The sequence below is a fragment of the Rattus norvegicus genome, chromosome 11, assembly GCF_036323735.1.
Source record: "Rattus norvegicus strain BN/NHsdMcwi chromosome 11, GRCr8, whole genome shotgun sequence".
Lineage (NCBI taxonomy): Eukaryota > Metazoa > Chordata > Mammalia > Rodentia > Muridae > Rattus > Rattus norvegicus.
This window is the reverse complement of record NC_086029.1, coordinates 47,311,476-47,316,355: the sequence shown is the minus strand read 5'-3', so window position 1 is coordinate 47,316,355 and position 4,880 is coordinate 47,311,476.

Genomic DNA, 4,880 nt, shown 5'->3' with positions numbered 1-4,880 from the left:
TGTTCCCAGCGCGTGCTTGCTGCGTATCTGAGCAGTTTGAGGGCTGAGTAGTGCCTGGGCCTCGATGAGCTACAAGAATGGTTTGTTCTGGCCTGACCTTAGTCAGCCCACAGTTCGCTCTAGCTCACTCTCTGACTCAGCTCCTTTCCTACCTCAGCCTCTCAGGGATCCAGTCATGGTTTCTGTAGCCCTACTTCTATTCCCAGGTGGGTCACTAACTCCAAAGGGGTTATCAGCTGCGACCCCAGCGCCTGCTCTATCTCTCATTTCTTTCCATATTCTCCCCTTTAGACCTGACATTTTTAATATTCTGAGGGAAATCTTCTTCATCGTACATTGCGTGATCTAAGATAGAATCTGGTTGAGAGTCGGGAAGAATCTACAAGGAATGGTAAGAGCTAAAAATATTTTAGGTTTAGATTTAAACAATGCTACCAGACTGGGTGCATCTATCTTGTCTCCTATGGGAAAATTCAAGCATATACCAAGGCCTCCCCACCCCCTTTCAACAAGATCAATGTTTTTGTTTGTGTGTTTGTGGGAATGCTGATGTTGGAGGTCAAGTGCTGTTCATCTGTGGTTGCTTTACTCCAAGACGGGATTTTTCACTGTCCTGGAGCTCACCAAGTGATCTAGGCTAGCTGGCCCATGAGCCTCTGGGATCCTCCCCTTTCTGCTTCCTAGCACTGGGGTTAAAAATGAGCACAACCATCCCTGCTTTTTCATATGGGCTCTGGAACTGAACTCAGTTCCTCGTGTTTGCTAAGCAGAGCACGATGTTGCCATCTAAGCCCTTCACCCTATCACTATTATTTGTTGACAAAGCAGAGTTGGGGGTAAGAAATACTTCTGATGTGTGTGGACTGCTTAGTCACCAGTGGGGCATTTCTGTCACACTCCCTTCCCTGGAGACTCAGGACAATTTCAGAAGAGGAGAGGGGGCAGAAAGATTTTAAGATCCAGAGGTCAGGAGGGCCAGAGTGAAAGTGTCTTCTGGAAGTGTAGGACCACAACACCCGTGAACTCACAGCAGCTCTGGTTCCTGCACAAGGTGAACAAGAAACATTCCAGCATGGGCGGCCATGGGGCTCACAAAGCCCCACCCTTGGCTGGGCAGCTATTGACAGTTGATGGCTCCAGAGAAAAGACTCAGTTTTCTTTAAGAGTATGGTCCCTGGAAGGGCAACCATGCTCCAGTGGATTGGCCTGCATCCACAAGTAGTACATGAGCACACAATTTGGACTTGATGGGAGAATATGAATGTGTGTGTGTGTGTGTGTGTGTGTGTGTGTGTGTGTGTGTGTGTACAAAAAGTGGAAAGAGTGGTGAAGGGAGATGAGATGAGGGTGGACCTGGGAGGAGTTAGGCAAAGAATTGTGGGGTGAATATGGTGAAAATACATTGTATGTATATATGTAATCCTCAAAGAGTAAAAATACTATATATTTAAGAAATACTTTATACTAAAAGACTTAAGATTGGGCATTAGAGACTGAAAGAAAAAGACTGTATTATATATGCTGGAATGGGCATGGATTTCTGAATAGTGTTGCTCACACTTGGTAATCTTTAGTTTTTTTTATTATTTGTCCCTTGCCCTAATATATTTGACAATGTAGTCTTGAAGGCTAGCTGGCTGAAATTCTTGTTAAAGTATCTGCAACATACAACATTGACTGAATTTGACTTTTTTTTTAAACGATGCATCATGCAATGTCCTTGATCTGCCTAGGCAGATACAGTTTATTTCTCTCAGTTTTGAAAGGTGAGAAATCCAAGATGAAGGTGCTGCCAGGTTTGATGTCTGGTGAGACTTAGGTTTTATATTCCAAGATGGTGCCTTGAACACCCCATCTGGAAAGGCATACACTCATAAGCACAGAGGTTGTTTCTTTCAAACCACTTGTTTTAAACTACTGAATAACTTGTTATGCCAGACTTGATGGTAGCTTTGGACTGGACTAGTCTTTCATGGTTGTCCTGAATTGGGAAAAGGGAAGCTCTGTATATCCTAAGTCCTGTAGTCCTCAGACATATGTTGCCCTTGCAAAGATGGCATGGCCTGGGGAAAGCTGAGTTCAGTTTTGAAGATCGATGCATTGGAGAGCTGCTAAGGCTCTATTGCCAGAAGCTCAGGAAAACAGTCCTTCGGTCCCTAAGATGGACCAAGGGTGAGAACCCAGTTAGAGAGGCCCAGGGACTGTAGCTCTTATCCCAGAATCGCCAGGAGGTTAGTAACTGGACATTATTGTAATGGTCAATATTGGAAACTTGACTGGATTCCAGAGTTATCTTGGAGATGAATCTCTGTGCAAGTCTGAGGAATTTTCTAGACTGAGGTGAGACTACCCTTAAGTGTGGGTGGCACAGTACACAGGCTGGAGTTCTGGGGTGCGCAAAAAAGCAGCCAGCCAAGTACCAGCATTCATCTTCCTCAGGCTCTGGCTGCCATGACTCCCAGACCATGATGGGCTGTACCCTCAAACCCTGAGCCATAATAAACCCTTCTCACCCTGAGGTGCTTCTTGTCATTCATTTCATAACTGTGACAAAAGAAACTGAAGGCTAAAGAGATGGGTCAGTGTTTAAAAGCACTGGCAGTTTTTGTCGAGGACCCCAGTTTGATTCACAGCACCCATACAGCTGCTCAGAACTGTCTGAACTCTAGATCCAGATCTGAGGTCCTCTTATGGCCTCCATGAGCACCACACACACAGGTGGTACACAAGTACACATGTGGGCAGAACATTCATGACATAAAAAGTTTAAGAGAAGTTGGGGATTTAGCTCAGTGGTAGAGCGCTTGCTTAGCAAGCACAAGGCCCTGGGTTCGGTCCCCAGCTCCGGAAAAAAAAAAAAGACAAAAAAAAAGTTTAAGAGACTAATATACATATTGTAGTCCATCTTTCAGTGAAAGAAAGATGCCCATTTGAGGGGTTGTTTTCTAGCACTTAATAAAAAGACATCTAGATCTGCTTCCACCAATATTTCTGAATTCTCCCTCTTCGTGGTCTACACAAGATGGCCCAGTAAGGAATACAGGAGACTGGGGCTTTGTGGTCTAGTGGTGGAAAGTGACCCAGTATGGGAGGATGATCTTCCATAGGTATATGGAGAGTCTGTTACATCACCATGCTGGTTCATTCTTGTGTTTCTAGAGAGAATATCATCAAATAGGGATGGCACCGTAGACTGGTCACAAGAACAGACACATACAATCAGGGTGTACATGTGGAGGTCAGAGGATAACTTGTGGGAGTTGCTTCTCTTTCACCAGAGATGGGACACAGGTTGTCATCCAGTGTGGTGGCAAGTACCTTTAGTCACTGAACTATGTCACTAGCTCAAGAGAACCCCATGGAAGATAAGTTGTCCTTAACCATCTTGTGAGAACAGCATTTTCTGGGTACATTTCCTGGGTTCTAGCAATAGGGTGATACAAACAGACAAGTTGGGAACTATCTCCCATTCAACTGTCTGGGGAGAAGGGTCTACCAGCCTTCCCCTGTTATCCATGAACGTTTTCCGACACTGCAGTTGTGCAGAAGAGCAGGGGTCAACTCCGAGGACGGCAGCTGTCGTCTGTTAAGATGCTTGCATTGCTTCCTCCTATTTCCACACTAGAACCACAACTTTCATTTCCCATAAAAGACCTCGGGTCCCACTTGTGCCACAAGACTGTCACTTTGGCAGTCTGATATTCAGTAGCTTAAAGTGACAAAATCTAACTATTTAACATGAGATGAAAAGAGCAGTGTTTGGGGAAAGTGGACTTCTGATTTCTGTAAGGAAGACTTTGCACGGGGTTGATCAATAAACACTGGTAACTCCTGGAAGGGGTGCTCTTCACAGTAGACCATGCTTCCTTAACCATGTGTGCAAATTTCAAAGAGGAAATCAGGCACACCTGCCCTGGAGGAACAGGAACCTGCAAAAGCCTTATATGGAAAGAAAGGCTTTTTTTCTTTCCTGCACTGAATTTTTGTTTATCCACCAACTAAAAATGGTGGTTGAGTCTGGGAGAACAGGATATACTTGAATATCTATCTAGGCTGTGTCCCACATGACTTTATAGGAAAGTTTTCAAGACATACGGGAAAGTCCTATGGGTAGAGACAAGAGCTGAAAATGGAGCCCTGAATATTGACAAACATTTTAACCTTCAAAAGCAACTGCAGACATTGTAGATCATTTTCGGTCCCAAAAGACCTCGAGTCATTGGTGAAACCACTTTTGTTAGCATTTTGTCTAAGCTCCGCCCTTAGACAACTTTACAGAGATATTAGTTATTCTAAAAGTGATACATATAGGGGTTGGGGATTTAGCTCAGTGGTAGAGCGCTTGCCTAGCAAGCGCAAGGCCCTGGTTCGGTCCCCAGCTCCGAAAAAAAGAAAAGAAAAAGTGATACATACTGAAGAAAATAAAAATCAAGAAATTCAAATACCATTTCTTCATATCATTTTACGTAACAAAACACCAAAATTTGGCCTGCTCACTGGAAGAGTGAGTTTACATATTTACGAGATTGTAATTCAGTAACTAGCATGCTGGCTAACCGCAATATCGCCCCTAAAGTTCAGTGGCCACAGCGACAGGCTGCTGGAGATAGAGATACGCAGGTTCGTTTCAGTTCCGAATCCTGCCTTCCTGCTCGCGCAGCCGCCGTGGTGCCGCACTGAACACCGAGCGGGATTCCAGGCTAGGCGCCTGGAGAATACCCAGAAACCCTCGCGGCTGCGAAGCCGCGAGCAGCCGCAGAGCGAGGTCACCCCGCGCTTCCTGAAACCTTGGCCTGGCGCCGTGGGCGTGGCTTGAGGGCGTAGCCGCTGCCCTCCGCCAATCAGCAGCCGGCAGGTCGTTAGCGCGGGGCCACGCCCCT